Source organism: Hyperolius riggenbachi, chromosome 8 (assembly GCF_040937935.1).
Source record: "Hyperolius riggenbachi isolate aHypRig1 chromosome 8, aHypRig1.pri, whole genome shotgun sequence".
Taxonomy (NCBI): domain Eukaryota; kingdom Metazoa; phylum Chordata; class Amphibia; order Anura; family Hyperoliidae; genus Hyperolius; species Hyperolius riggenbachi.
This window is the reverse complement of record NC_090653.1, coordinates 89,884,134-89,897,876: the sequence shown is the minus strand read 5'-3', so window position 1 is coordinate 89,897,876 and position 13,743 is coordinate 89,884,134. Positions and strand designations below refer to the sequence as shown.

The 13,743-nt window shown below is 43.5% G+C and overlaps 16 non-coding genes across 16 annotated transcripts; 8 read left to right on the top strand and 8 right to left on the bottom strand.

Annotated features, from left to right (window-relative positions):
• Positions 1-711: 711 nt before the first annotated feature.
• TRNAL-CAA (transfer RNA leucine (anticodon CAA)) lies at positions 712-821 on the bottom strand. The gene is made up of 2 exons: positions 784-821; positions 712-757 (listed from the first exon to the last, which is right to left on the bottom strand). It is a non-coding gene; the product is annotated as a tRNA-Leu (tRNA).
• Positions 822-1,098: 277 nt separating this feature from the next.
• On the top strand, positions 1,099-1,171 carry TRNAR-UCG (transfer RNA arginine (anticodon UCG)). Its single transcript has one exon. It is a non-coding gene; the product is annotated as a tRNA-Arg (tRNA).
• Positions 1,172-2,324: 1,153 nt separating this feature from the next.
• On the bottom strand, positions 2,325-2,434 carry TRNAL-CAA (transfer RNA leucine (anticodon CAA)). Its single transcript has 2 exons — positions 2,397-2,434; positions 2,325-2,370 (listed from the first exon to the last, which is right to left on the bottom strand). It is a non-coding gene; the product is annotated as a tRNA-Leu (tRNA).
• A 277-nt stretch (positions 2,435-2,711) lies between these two features.
• Positions 2,712-2,784, top strand: TRNAR-UCG (transfer RNA arginine (anticodon UCG)). Its single transcript has one exon. It is a non-coding gene; the product is annotated as a tRNA-Arg (tRNA).
• Positions 2,785-3,937: 1,153 nt separating this feature from the next.
• Positions 3,938-4,047, bottom strand: TRNAL-CAA (transfer RNA leucine (anticodon CAA)). The gene is made up of 2 exons: positions 4,010-4,047; positions 3,938-3,983 (listed from the first exon to the last, which is right to left on the bottom strand). It is a non-coding gene; the product is annotated as a tRNA-Leu (tRNA).
• A 277-nt stretch (positions 4,048-4,324) lies between these two features.
• On the top strand, positions 4,325-4,397 carry TRNAR-UCG (transfer RNA arginine (anticodon UCG)). The gene has a single exon. It is a non-coding gene; the product is annotated as a tRNA-Arg (tRNA).
• A 1,153-nt stretch (positions 4,398-5,550) lies between these two features.
• On the bottom strand, positions 5,551-5,660 carry TRNAL-CAA (transfer RNA leucine (anticodon CAA)). The gene is made up of 2 exons: positions 5,623-5,660; positions 5,551-5,596 (listed from the first exon to the last, which is right to left on the bottom strand). It is a non-coding gene; the product is annotated as a tRNA-Leu (tRNA).
• A 277-nt stretch (positions 5,661-5,937) lies between these two features.
• On the top strand, positions 5,938-6,010 carry TRNAR-UCG (transfer RNA arginine (anticodon UCG)). The gene has a single exon. It is a non-coding gene; the product is annotated as a tRNA-Arg (tRNA).
• Positions 6,011-7,539: 1,529 nt separating this feature from the next.
• TRNAR-UCG (transfer RNA arginine (anticodon UCG)) lies at positions 7,540-7,612 on the top strand. The gene has a single exon. It is a non-coding gene; the product is annotated as a tRNA-Arg (tRNA).
• Positions 7,613-8,765: 1,153 nt separating this feature from the next.
• TRNAL-CAA (transfer RNA leucine (anticodon CAA)) lies at positions 8,766-8,875 on the bottom strand. Its single transcript has 2 exons — positions 8,838-8,875; positions 8,766-8,811 (listed from the first exon to the last, which is right to left on the bottom strand). It is a non-coding gene; the product is annotated as a tRNA-Leu (tRNA).
• Positions 8,876-9,152: 277 nt separating this feature from the next.
• On the top strand, positions 9,153-9,225 carry TRNAR-UCG (transfer RNA arginine (anticodon UCG)). The gene has a single exon. It is a non-coding gene; the product is annotated as a tRNA-Arg (tRNA).
• Positions 9,226-10,379: 1,154 nt separating this feature from the next.
• On the bottom strand, positions 10,380-10,489 carry TRNAL-CAA (transfer RNA leucine (anticodon CAA)). The gene is made up of 2 exons: positions 10,452-10,489; positions 10,380-10,425 (listed from the first exon to the last, which is right to left on the bottom strand). It is a non-coding gene; the product is annotated as a tRNA-Leu (tRNA).
• Positions 10,490-10,767: 278 nt separating this feature from the next.
• Positions 10,768-10,840, top strand: TRNAR-UCG (transfer RNA arginine (anticodon UCG)). Its single transcript has one exon. It is a non-coding gene; the product is annotated as a tRNA-Arg (tRNA).
• Positions 10,841-11,994: 1,154 nt separating this feature from the next.
• On the bottom strand, positions 11,995-12,105 carry TRNAL-CAA (transfer RNA leucine (anticodon CAA)). Its single transcript has 2 exons — positions 12,068-12,105; positions 11,995-12,040 (listed from the first exon to the last, which is right to left on the bottom strand). It is a non-coding gene; the product is annotated as a tRNA-Leu (tRNA).
• A 276-nt stretch (positions 12,106-12,381) lies between these two features.
• On the top strand, positions 12,382-12,454 carry TRNAR-UCG (transfer RNA arginine (anticodon UCG)). Its single transcript has one exon. It is a non-coding gene; the product is annotated as a tRNA-Arg (tRNA).
• Positions 12,455-13,608: 1,154 nt separating this feature from the next.
• TRNAL-CAA (transfer RNA leucine (anticodon CAA)) lies at positions 13,609-13,718 on the bottom strand. The gene is made up of 2 exons: positions 13,681-13,718; positions 13,609-13,654 (listed from the first exon to the last, which is right to left on the bottom strand). It is a non-coding gene; the product is annotated as a tRNA-Leu (tRNA).
• Positions 13,719-13,743: the final 25 nt, after the last annotated feature.

Below are 13,743 nucleotides of genomic sequence, written 5' to 3'. Positions count from 1 at the left end.
GAACATACAGGGAAGACCTGTAAGTTATTGCCAAAACCTATCTCCTGAGTTCGGTCTCCTTACATATTTGTCACTTTACCTGTACACTAACCTTTTAAGATTTAGCAAAACAAATTGCCTCCAAAGCTTCTGATCCTGATGAAGTGAACTAGAAGAGAAGATGAGCTAACCCATATGCAGAGCCGGGACAAGGTCCTCCAGCACCCAAGGCTGAGACACCAAAGTGCGCCCCTCCATCCCTGCCACCCCAGCCGTCACACACTGATTGCTATTAGACTAAGAGGTGCCACAGGGCCCACAACCTCCCCAACACCTTAATATCTAGTTATCTGGCTTGCAGTCACTGCTATGTATCCCCTTTTCTTATTTCTTTCTGCTTCAAACACAATTAGGAATGACAGCTGAATGAATTGTGCGCCCCCTCCTACACTGCGCCCTGAGGCTGGAGCCTCTCCAGCCTATGCCTCGGCCCGGCCCTGCCCATATGACTGTAGGTGTGCCAAAGGGGATGGAATTTGTCAGTTTGTAAAACGTGTGTTAGAAAGCTTGTAGAAAAAAGTCGGCCTTGTTCCTTTTCTGCGAGATTTTCCAAAAGTCCATGTGAGGTTGCTGTTGAGAAGGCCCTTTGAAGAGCCTAGTAAATGAAAAGACCCAAGAGCTTGTTTTGGCAGGCCTGACCAATGTGCCATGATGGACAAAGTGAAAAAGCTCTGTCAGAAGTGGGATTTGAACCCACGCCTCCATTCGGAGACCAGAAGGCCCATGAGAAGGGAAGAGAAGCCTCTTGAGTCTGGCGCCTTAGACCACTCGGCCATCCTGACAAGCGGTGCACTATGTACCCATGCAGCTGGCACAATGACTATACTTAACAGAGAAGAGACAACCACAAACTTAGCCTAGAAGACTTCATGAACACTGCAAGGCATGTTTTTTTCTCTGAAAACACTCATCAAACTGCCATTTTGGATCACTGCAATACCTTAGACAGCAATGTCATGTGCCTGCTCTAACAAATGAAATCCTTTGTGCTCCTTGAGCGTCTTTTCCTATGCGGTGGCTGTTTCCAGTGGAAAATGGTTTCTTCATAAAGAGGCATGAGACCGCGTGGCCTAATGGATAAGGCGTCTGACTTCGGATCAGAAGATTGAGGGTTCGAGTCCCTTCCTGGTCGTTGAGTTCTGTTCTTGTCACTTCTGTAGAGTATTTGCTCCTCTTGTTGTAAATGTCCTCGGAGACTTTGCAAAAGCCTGTGCTTCCTCACTCATGCTTATCATTCAATCCCTGCCCTTGACTGTTTACAGCTACAAAGGTGGCTGCTTTTGCTGAGCTTTCACCACAATGTCAATGACGCTAACTCTTTTCTTACAACTTGTGCAAGTCCCAGCAAAGTTTTTACATCAACCTCAAATAAACACTGCTAGTCCACACTGGGATTCTAACCTTTGCCTTACTTTGAACCCAATACCCTGATGGACCTTGCAAGAGACTCTAAGTAAACTATATGACCCAGGGTTCAAACATTCATGGTGGCATCTCCCTTTCTGCTAAGCATTTTGTTTACTAACATGAGAAAATTAATTTCCTATATGATTTAGGAAATCCTTGTCTGCAATTCTGCTGTAAGCCAGACTTTTACAAAGGTGCAGACACAGCATGTCAAGTGGCACGATGCGATTCCTTCTTGTTGCAAGCTCAACAATTTCAAAAGGTTGCCTCGGTTCCCAATTTATATGAAGAGTTCTTGCCTGAAATTTGGAAAGTATGTCTGTCATTTCCTCTGAAAAGATATGATCCACACCGCAAATGGAACACTGCAATTGGTTTTCTTGCAACCTGAACTCTTTTCAAGGAAGGGTCCGTTGAAATTTCAACAAATGAGTCTTGTCAGAAGAGGGAATAACCCCACCTCTTTCACCAAAGGTCAGAACATACAGGGAAGACCTGTAAGTTATTGCCAAAACCTATCTCCTGAGTTCGGTCTCCTTACATATTTGTCACTTTACCTGTACACTAACCTTTTAAGATTTAGCAAAACAAATTGCCTCCAAAGCTTCTGATCCTGATGAAGTGAACTAGAAGAGAAGATGAGCTAACCCATATGACTGTAGGTGTGCCAAAGGGGATGGAATTTGTCAGTTTGTAAAACGTGTGTTAGAAAGCTTGTAGAAAAAAGTCGGCCTTGTTCCTTTTCTGCGAGATTTTCAAAAAGTCCATGTGAGGTTGCTGTTGAGAAGGCCCTTTGAAGAGCCTAGTAAATGAAAAGACCCAAGAGCTTGTTTTGGCAGGCCTGACCAATGTGCCATGATGGACAAAGTGAAAAGCTCTGTCAGAAGTGGGATTTGAACCCACGCCTCCATTCGGAGACCAGAAGGCCCATGAGAAGGGAAGAGAAGCCTCTTGAGTCTGGCGCCTTAGACCACTCGGCCATCCTGACAAGCGGTGCACTATGTACCCATGCAGCTGGCACAATGACTATACTTAACAGAGAAGAGACAACCACAAACTTAGCCTAGAAGACTTCATGAACACTGCAAGGCATGTTTTTTTCTCTGAAAACACTCATCAAACTGCCATTTTGGATCACTGCAATACCTTAGACAGCAATGTCATGTGCCTGCTCTAACAAATGAAATCCTTTGTGCTCCTTGAGCGTCTTTTCCTATGCGGTGGCTGTTTCCAGTGGAAAATGGTTTCTTCATAAAGAGGCATGAGACCGCGTGGCCTAATGGATAAGGCGTCTGACTTCGGATCAGAAGATTGAGGGTTCGAGTCCCTTCGTGGTCGTTGAGTTCTGTTCTTGTCACTTCTGTAGAGTATTTGCTCCTCTTGTTGTAAATGTCCTCGGAGACTTTGCAAAAGCCTGTGCTTCCTCACTCATGCTTATCATTCAATCCCTGCCCTTGACTGTTTACAGCTACAAAGGTGGCTACTTTTGCTGAGCTTTCACCACAATGTCAATGACGCTAACTCTTTTCTTACAACTTGTGCAAGTCCCAGCAAAGTTTTTACATCAACCTCAAATAAACACTGCTAGTCCACACTGGGATTCTAACCTTTGCCTTACTTTGAACCCAATACCCTGATGGACCTTGGAAGAGACTCTAAGTAAACTATATGACCCAGGGTTCAAACATTCATGGTGGCATCTCCCTTTCTGCTAAGCATTTTGTTTACTAACATGAGAAAATTAATTTCCTATATGATTTAGGAAATCCTTGTCTGCAATTCTGCTGTAAGCCAGACTTTTACAAAGGTGCAGACACAGCATGTCAAGTGGCACGATGCGATTCCTTCTTGTTGCAAGCTCAACAATTTCAAAAGGTTGCCTCGGTTCCCAATTTATATGAAGAGTTCTTGCCTGAAATTTGGAAAGTATGTCTGTCATTTCCTCTGAAAAGATATGATCCACACCGCAAATGGAACACTGCAATTGGTTTTCTTGCAACCTGAACTCTTTTCAAGGAAGGGTCCGTTGAAATTTCAACAAATGAGTCTTGTCAGAAGAGGGAATAACCCCACCTCTTTCACCAAAGGTCAGAACATACAGGGAAGACCTGTAAGTTATTGCCAAAACCTATCTCCTGAGTTCGGTCTCCTTACATATTTGTCACTTTACCTGTACACTAACCTTTTAAGATTTAGCAAAACAAATTGCCTCCAAAGCTTCTGATCCTGATGAAGTGAACTAGAAGAGAAGATGAGCTAACCCATATGACTGTAGGTGTGCCAAAGGGGATGGAATTTGTCAGTTTGTAAAACGTGTGTTAGAAAGCTTGTAGAAAAAAGTCGGCCTTGTTCCTTTTCTGCGAGATTTTCAAAAAGTCCATGTGAGGTTGCTGTTGAGAAGGCCCTTTGAAGAGCCTAGTAAATGAAAAGACCCAAGAGCTTGTTTTGGCAGGCCTGACCAATGTGCCATGATGGACAAAGTGAAAAGCTCTGTCAGAAGTGGGATTTGAACCCACGCCTCCATTCGGAGACCAGAAGGCCCATGAGAAGGGAAGAGAAGCCTCTTGAGTCTGGCGCCTTAGACCACTCGGCCATCCTGACAAGCGGTGTACTATGTACCCATGCAGCTGGCACAATGACTATACTTAACAGAGAAGAGACAACCACAAACTTAGCCTAGAAGACTTCATGAACACTGCAAGGCATGTTTTTTTCTCTGAAAACACTCATCAAACTGCCATTTTGGATCACTGCAATACCTTAGACAGCAATGTCATGTGCCTGCTCTAACAAATGAAATCCTTTGTGCTCCTTGAGCGTCTTTTCCTATGCGGTGGCTGTTTCCAGTGGAAAATGGTTTCTTCATAAAGAGGCATGAGACCGCGTGGCCTAATGGATAAGGCGTCTGACTTCGGATCAGAAGATTGAGGGTTCGAGTCCCTTCGTGGTCGTTGAGCTCTGTTCTTGTCACTTCTGTAGAGTATTTGCTCCTCTTGTTGTAAATGTCCTCGGAGACTTTGCAAAAGCCTGTGCTTCCTCACTCATGCTTATCATTCAATCCCTGCCCTTGACTGTTTACAGCTACAAAGGTGGCTGCTTTTGCTGAGCTTTCACCACAATGTCAATGACGCTAACTCTTTTCTTACAACTTGTGCAAGTCCCAGCAAAGTTTTTACATCAACCTCAAATAAACACTGCTAGTCCACACTGGGATTCTAACCTTTGCCTTACTTTGAACCCAATACCCTGATAGACCTGGGAAGAGACTCTAAGTAAACTATATGACCCAGGGTTCAAACATTCATGGTGGCATCTCCCTTTCTGCTAAGCATTTTGTTTACTAACATGAGAAAATTAATTTCCTATATGATTTAGGAAATCCTTGTCTGCAATTCTGCTGTAAGCCAGACTTTTACAAAGGTGCAGACACAGCATGTCAAGTGGCACGATGCGATTCCTTCTTGTTGCAAGCTCAACAATTTCAAAAGGTTGCCTCGGTTCCCAATTTATATGAAGAGTTCTTGCCTGAAATTTGGAAAGTATGTCTGTCATTTCCTCTGAAAAGATATGATCCACACCGCAAATGGAACACTGCAATTGGTTTTCTTGCAACCTGAACTCTTTTCAAGGAAGGGTCCGTTGAAATTTCAACAAATGAGTCTTGTCAGAAGAGGGAATAACCCCACCTCTTTCACCAAAGGTCAGAACATACAGGGAAGACCTGTAAGTTATTGCCAAAACCTATCTCCTGAGTTCGGTCTCCTTACATATTTGTCACTTTACCTGTACACTAACCTTTTAAGATTTAGCAAAACAAATTGCCTCCAAAGCTTCTGATCCTGATGAAGTGAACTAGAAGAGAAGATGAGCTAACCCATATGACTGTAGGTGTGCCAAAGGGGATGGAATTTGTCAGTTTGTAAAACGTGTGTTAGAAAGCTTGTAGAAAAAAGTCGGCCTTGTTCCTTTTCTGCGAGATTTTCAAAAAGTCCATGTGAGGTTGCTGTTGAGAAGGCCCTTTGAAGAGCCTAGTAAATGAAAAGACCCAAGAGCTTGTTTTGGCAGGCCTGACCAATGTGCCATGATGGACAAAGTGAAAAGCTCTGTCAGAAGTGGGATTTGAACCCACGCCTCCATTCGGAGACCAGAAGGCCCATGAGAAGGGAAGAGAAGCCTCTTGAGTCTGGCGCCTTAGACCACTCGGCCATCCTGACAAGCGGTGTACTATGTACCCATGCAGCTGGCACAATGACTATACTTAACAGAGAAGAGACAACCACAAACTTAGCCTAGAAGACTTCATGAACACTGCAAGGCATGTTTTTTTCTCTGAAAACACTCATCAAACTGCCATTTTGGATCACTGCAATACCTTAGACAGCAATGTCATGTGCCTGCTCTAACAAATGAAATCCTTTGTGCTCCTTGAGCGTCTTTTCCTATGCGGTGGCTGTTTCCAGTGGAAAATGGTTTCTTCATAAAGAGGCATGAGACCGCGTGGCCTAATGGATTAGGCGTCTGACTTCGGATCAGAAGATTGAGGGTTCAAGTCCCTTTGTGGTTGTTGAGCTCTGTTCTTGTCACTTCTGTAGAGTATTTGCTCCTCTTGTTGTAAATGTCCTCGGAGACTTTGCAAAAGCCTGTGCTTCCTCACTCATGCTTATCATTCAATCCCTGCCCTTGACTGTTTACGGCTACAAAGGTGGCTGCTTTTGCTGAGCTTTCACCACAATGTCAATGACGCTAACTCTTTTCTTACAACTTGTGCAAGTCCCAGCAAAGTTTTTACATCAACCTCAAATAAACACTGCTAGTCCACACTGGGATTCTAACCTTTGCCTTACTTTGAACCCAATACCCTGATGGACCTTGCAAGAGACTCTAAGTAAACTATATGACCCAGGGTTCAAACATTCATGGTGGCATCTCCCTCTCTGCTAAGCATTTTGTTTACTAACATGAGAAAATTAATTTCCTATATGATTTAGGAAATCCTTGTCTGCAATTCTGCTGTAAGCCAGACTTTTACAAAGGTGCAGACACAGCATGTCAAGTGGCACGATGCGATTTCTTCTTGTTGCAAGCTCAACAATTTCAAAAGGTTGCCTCGGTTCCCAATTTATATGAAGAGTTCTTGCCTGAAATTTGGAAAGTATGTCTGTCATTTCCTCTGAAAAGATATGATCCACACCGCAAATGGAACACTGCAATTGGTTTTCTTGCAACCTGAACTCTTTTCAAGGAAGGGTCCGTTGAAATTTCAACAAATGAGTCTTGTCAGAAGAGGGAATAACCCCACCTCTTTCACCAAAGGTCAGAACATACAGGGAAGACCTGTAAGTTATTGCCAAAACCTATCTCCTGAGTTCGGTCTCCTTACATATTTGTCACTTTACCAGTACACTAACCTTTTAAGATTTAGCAAAACAAATTGCCTCCAAAGCTTCTGATCCTGATGAAGTGAACTAGAAGAGAAGATGAGCTAACCCATATGACTGTAGGTGTGCCAAAGGGGATGGAATTTGTCAGTTTGTAAAACGTGTGTTAGAAAGCTTGTAGAAAAAAGTCGGCCTTGTTCCTTTTCTGCGAGATTTTCCAAAAGTCCATGTGAGGTTGCTGTTGAGAAGGCCCTTTGAAGAGCCTAGTAAATGAAAAGACCCAAGAGCTTGTTTTGGCAGGCCTGACCAATGTGCCATGATGGACAAAGTGAAAAAGCTCTGTCAGAAGTGGGATTTGAACCCACGCCTCCATTCGGAGACCAGAAGGCCCATGAGAAGGGAAGAGTCTGGCGCCTTAGACCACTCGGCCATCCTGACAAGCGGTGCACTATGTACCCATGCAGCTGGCACAATGACTATACTTAACAGAGAAGAGACAACCACAAACTTAGCCTAGAAGACTTCATGAACACTGCAAGGCATGTTTTTTTCTCTGAAAACACTCATCAAACTGCCATTTTGGATCACTGCAATACCTTAGACAGCAATGTCATGTGCCTGCTCTAACAAATGAAATCCTTTGTGCTCCTTGAGCGTCTTTTCCTATGCGGTGGCTGTTTCCAGTGGAAAATGGTTTCTTCATAAAGAGGCATGAGACCGCGTGGCCTAATGGATAAGGCGTCTGACTTCGGATCAGAAGATTGAGGGTTCGAGTCCCTTCGTGGTTGTTGAGCTCTGTTCTTGTCACTTCTGTAGAGTATTTGCTCCTCTTGTTGTAAATGTCCTCGGAGACTTTGCAAAAGCCTGTGCTTCCTCACTCATGCTTATCATTCAATCCCTGCCCTTGACTGTTTACAGCTACAAAGGTGGCTGCTTTTGCTGAGCTTTCACCAAAATGTCAATGACGCTAACTCTTTTCTTACAACTTGTGCAAGTCCCAGCAAAGTTTTTACATCAACCTCAAATAAACACTGCTAGTCCACACTGGGATTCTAACCTTTGCATTACTTTGAACCCAATACCCTGATGGACCTTGCAAGAGACTCTAAGTAAACTATATGACCCAGGGTTCAAACATTCATGGTGGCATCTCCCTTTCTGCTAAGCATTTTGTTTACTAACATGAGAAAATTAATTTCCTATATGATTTAGGAAATCCTTGTCTGCAATTCTGCTGTAAGCCAGACTTTTACAAAGGTGCAGACACAGCATGTCAAGTGGCACGATGCGATTCCTTCTTGTTGCAAGCTCAACAATTTCAAAAGGTTGCCTCGGTTCCCAATTTATATGAAGAGTTCTTGCCTGAAATTTGGAAAGTATGTCTGTCATTTCCTCTGAAAAGATATGATCTACACCGCAAATGGAACACTGCAATTGGTTTTCTTGCAACCTGAACTCTTTTCAAGGAAGGGTCCGTTGAAATTTCAACAAATGAGTCTTGTCAGAAGAGGGAATAACCCCACCTCTTTCACCAAAGGTCAGAACATACAGGGAAGACCTGTAAGTTATTGCCAAAACCTATCTCCTGAGTTCGGTCTCCTTACATATTTGTCACTTTACCTGTACACTAACCTTTTAAGATTTAGCAAAACAAATTGCCTCCAAAGCTTCTGATCCTGATGAAGTGAACTAGAAGAGAAGATGAGCTAACCCATATGACTGTAGGTGTGCCAAAGGGGATGGAATTTGTCAGTTTGTAAAACGTGTGTTAGAAAGCTTGTAGAAAAAAGTCGGCCTTGTTCCTTTTCTGCGAGATTTTCCAAAAGTCCATGTGAGGTTGCTGTTGAGAAGGCCCTTTGAAGAGCCTAGTAAATGAAAAGACCCAAGAGCTTGTTTTGGCAGGCCTGACCAATGTGCCATGATGGACAAAGTGAAAAGCTCTGTCAGAAGTGGGATTTGAACCCACGCCTCCATTCGGAGACCAGAAGGCCCATGAGAAGGGAAGAGAAGCCTCTTGAGTCTGGCGCCTTAGACCACTCGGCCATCCTGACAAGCGGTGTACTATGTACCCATGCAGCTGGCACAATGACTATACTTAACAGAGAAGAGACAACCACAAACTTAGCCTAGAAGACTTCATGAACACTGCAAGGCATGTTTTTTTCTCTGAAAACACTCATCAAACTGCCATTTTGGATCACTGCAATACCTTAGACAGCAATGTCATGTGCCTGCTCTAACAAATGAAATCCTTTGTGCTCCTTGAGCGTCTTTTCCTATGCGGTGGCTGTTTCCAGTGGAAAATGGTTTCTTCATAAAGAGGCATGAGACCACGTGGCCTAATGGATAAGGCGTCTGACTTCGGATCAGAAGATTGAGGGTTCGAGTCCCTTCGTGGGCGTTGAGCTCTGTTCTTGTCACTTCTGTAGAGTATTTGCTCCTCTTGTTGTAAATGTCCTCGGAGACTTTGCAAAAGCCTGTGCTTCCTCACTCATGCTTATCATTCAATCCCTGCCCTTGACTGTTTACAGCTACAAAGGTGGCTGCTTTTGCTGAGCTTTCACCACAATGTCAATGACGCTAACTCTTTTCTTACAACTTGTGCAAGTCCCAGCAAAGTTTTTACATCAACCTCAAATAAACACTGCTAGTCCACACTGGGATTCTAACCTTTGCCTTACTTTGAACCCAATACCCTGATGGACCTGGGAAGAGACTCTAAGTAAACTATATGACCCAGGGTTCAAACATTCATGGTGGCATCTCCCTTTCTGCTAAGCATTTTGTTTACTAACATGAGAAAATGAATTTCCTATATGATTTAGGAAATCCTTGTCTGCAATTCTGCTGTAAGCCAGACTTTTACAAAGGTGCAGACACAGCATGTCAAGTGGCACGATGCGATTCCTTCTTGTTGCAAGCTCAACAATTTCAAAAGGTTGCCTCGGTTCCCAATTTATATGAAGAGTTCTTGCCTGAAATTTGGAAAGTATGTCTGTCATTTCCTCTGAAAAGATATGATCCACACCGCAAATGGAACACTGCAATTGGTTTTCTTGCAACCTGAACTCTTTTCAAGGAAGGGTCCGTTGAAATTTCAACAAATGAGTCTTGTCAGAAGAGGGAATAACCCCACCTCTTTCACCAAAGGTCAGAACATACAGGGAAGACCTGTAAGTTATTGCCAAAACCTATCTCCTGAGTTCGGTCTCCTTACATATTTGTCACTTTACCTGTACACTAACCTTTTAAGATTTAGCAAAACAAATTGCCTCCAAAGCTTCTGATCCTGATGAAGTGAACTAGAAGAGAAGATGAGCTAACCCATATGACTGTAGGTGTGCCAAAGGGGATGGAATTTGTCAGTTTGTAAAACGTGTGTTAGAAAGCTTGTAGAAAAAAGTCGGCCTTGTTCCTTTTCTGCGAGATTTTCCAAAAGTCCATGTGAGGTTGCTGTTGAGAAGGCCCTTTGAAGAGCCTAGTAAATGAAAAGACCCAAGAGCTTGTTTTGGCAGGCCTGACCAATGTGCCATGATGGACAAAGTGAAAAAGCTCTGTCAGAAGTAGAATTTGAACCCACACCTCCATTCGGAGACCAGAAGGCCCATGAGAAGGGAAGCGAAGCCTCTTGAGTCTGGCGCCTTAGACCACTCGGCCATCCTGACAAGCGGTGTACTATGTACCCATGCAGCTGGCACAATGACTATACTTAACAGAGAAGAGACAACCACAAACTTAGCCTAGAAAACTTCATGAACACTGCAAGGCATGTTTTTTTTTTCTGAAAACACTCATCAAACTGCCATTTTGGATCACTGCAATACCTTAGACAGCAATGTCATGTGCCTGCTCTAACAAATGAAATCCTTTGTGCTCCTTGAGCGTCTTTTCCTATGCGGTGGCTGTTTCCAGTGGAAAATGGTTTCTTCATAAAGAGGCATGAGACCGCGTGGCCTAATGGATAAGGCGTCTGACTTCGGATCAGACGATTGAGGGTTCGAGTCCCTTCGTGGTCGTTGAGTTCTGTTCTTGTCACTTCTGTAGAGTATTTGCTCCTCTTGTTGTAAATGTCCTCGGAGACTTTGCAAAAGCCTGTGATTCCTCACTCATGCTTATCATTCAATCCCTGCCCTTGACTGTTTACAGCTACAAAGGTGGCTGCTTTTGCTGAGCTTTCACCACAATGTCAATGACGCTAACTCTTTTCTTACAACTTGTGCAAGTCCCAGCAAAGTTTTTACATCAACCTCAAATAAACACTGCTAGTCCACACTGGGATTCTAACCTTTGCCTTACTTTGAACCCAATACCCTGATGGACCTTGGAAGAGACTCTAAGTAAACTATATGACCCAGGGTTCAAACATTCATGGTGGCATCTCCCTTTCTGCTAAGCATTTTGTTTACTAACATGAGAAAATTAATTTCCTATATGATTTAGGAAATCCTTGTCTGCAATTCTGCTGTAAGCCAGACTTTTACAAAGGTGCAGACACAGCATGTCAAGTAGCACGATGCGATTCCTTCTTGTTGCAAGCTCAACAATTTCAAAAGGTTGCCTCGGTTCCCAATTTATATGAAGAGTTCTTGCCTGAAATTTGGAAAGTATGTCTGTCATTTCCTCTGAAAAGATATGATCCACACCGCAAATAGAACACTGCAATTGGTTTTCTTGCAACCTGAACTCTTTTCAAGGAAGGGTCCGTTGAAATTTCAACAAATGAGTCTTGTCAGAAGAGGGAATAAGCCCACCTCTTTCACCAAAGGTCAGAACATACAGGGAAGACCTGTAAGTTATTGCCAAAACCTATCTCCTGAGTTCGGTCTCCTTACATATTTGTCACTTTACCTGTACACTAACCTTTTAAGATTTAGCAAAACAAATTGCCTCCAAAGCTTCTGAACCTGATGAAGTGAACTAGAAGAGAAGATGAGCTAACCCATATGACTGTAGGTGTGCCAAAGGGGATGGAATTTGTCAGTTTGTAAAACGTGTGTTAGAAAGCTTGTAGAAAAAAGTCGGCCTTGTTCCTTTTCTGCGAGATTTTCCAAAAGTCCATGTGAGGTTGCTGTTGAGAAGGCCCTTTGAAGAGCCTAGTAAATGAAAAGACCCAAGAGCTTGTTTTGGCAGGCCTGACCAATGTGCCATGATGGCCAAAGTGAAAAAGCTCTGTCAGAAGTGGGATTTGAACCCACGCCTCCATTCGGAGACCAGAAGGCCCATGAGAAGGGAAGAGAAAGCCTCTTGAGTATGGCGCCTTAGACCACTCGGCCATCCTGACAGCGGTGTACTATGTACCCATGCAGCTGGCACAATGACTATACTTAACAGAGAAGAGACAACCACAAACTTAGCCTAGAAGACTTCATGAACACTGCAAGGCATGTTTTTTTCTCTGAAAACACTCATCAAACTGCCATTTTGGATCACTGCAATACCTTAGACAGCAATGTCATGTGCCTGCTCTAACAAATGAAATCCTTTGTGCTCCTTGAGCGTCTTTTCCTATGCGGTGGCTGTTTCCAGTGGAAAATGGTTTCTTCATAAAGAGGCATAAGACCACGTGGCCTAATGGATAAGGCGTCTGACTTCGGATCAGAAGATTGAGGGTTCGAGTCCCTTCGTGGTCGTTGAGCTCTGTTCTTGTCACTTCTGTAGAGTATTTGCTCCTCTTGTTGTAAATGTCCTCGGAGACTTTGCAAAAGCCTGTGCTTCCTCACTCATGCTTATCATTCAATCCCTGCCCTTGACTGTTTACAGCTACAAAGGTGGCTGCTTTTGCTGAGCTTTCACCACAATGTCAATGACGCTAACTCTTTTCTTACAACTTGTGCAAGTCCCAGCAAAGTTTTTACATCAACCTCAAATAAACACTGCTAGTCCACACTGGGATTCTAACCTTTGCCTTACTTTGAACCCAATACCCTGATGGACCTTGGAAGAGACTCTAAGTAAACTATATGACCCAGGGTTCAAACATTCATGGTGGCAACTCCCTTTCTGCTAAGCATTTTGTTTACTAACATGAGAAAATTAATTTCCTATATGATTTAGGAAATCCTTGTCTGCAATTCTGCTGTAAGCCAGACTTTTACAAAGGTGCAGACACAGCATGTCAAGTGGCACGATGCGATTCCTTCTTGTTGCAAGCTCAACAATTTCAAAAGGTTGCCTCGGTTCCCAATTTATATGAAGAGTTCTTGCCTGAAATTTGGAAAGTATGTCTGTCATTTCCTCTGAAAAGATATGATCCACACCGCAAATGGAACACTGCAATTGGTTTTCTTGCAACCTGAACTCTTTTCAAGGAAGGGTCCGTTGAAATTTCAACAAATGAGTCTTGTCAGAAGAGGGAATAACCCCACCTCTTTCACCAAAGGTCAGAACATACAGGGAAGACCTGTAAGTTATTGCCAAAACCTATCTCCTGAGTTCGGTCTCCTTACATATTTGTCACTTTACCTGTACACTAACCTTTTAAGATTTAGCAAAACAAATTGCCTCCAAAGCTTCTGATCCTGATGAAGTGAACTAGAAGAGAAGATGAGCTAACCCATATGACTGTAGGTGTGCCAAAGGGGATGGAATTTGTCAGTTTGTAAAACGTGTGTTAGAAAGCTTGTAGAAAAAAGTCGGCCTTGTTCCTTTTCTGCGAGATTTTCCAAAAGTCCATGTGAGGTTGCTGTTGAGAAGGCCCTTTGAAGAGCCTAGTAAATGAAAAGACCCAAGAGCTTGTTTTGGCAGGCCTGACCAATGTGCCATGATGGACAAAGTGAAAAAGCTCTGTCAGAAGTAGAATTTGAACCCACACCTCCATTCGGAGACCAGAAGGCCCATGAGAAGGGAAGCGAAGCCTCTTGAGTCTGGCGCCTTAGACCACTCGGCCATCCTGACAAGCGGTGTACTATGTACCCATGCA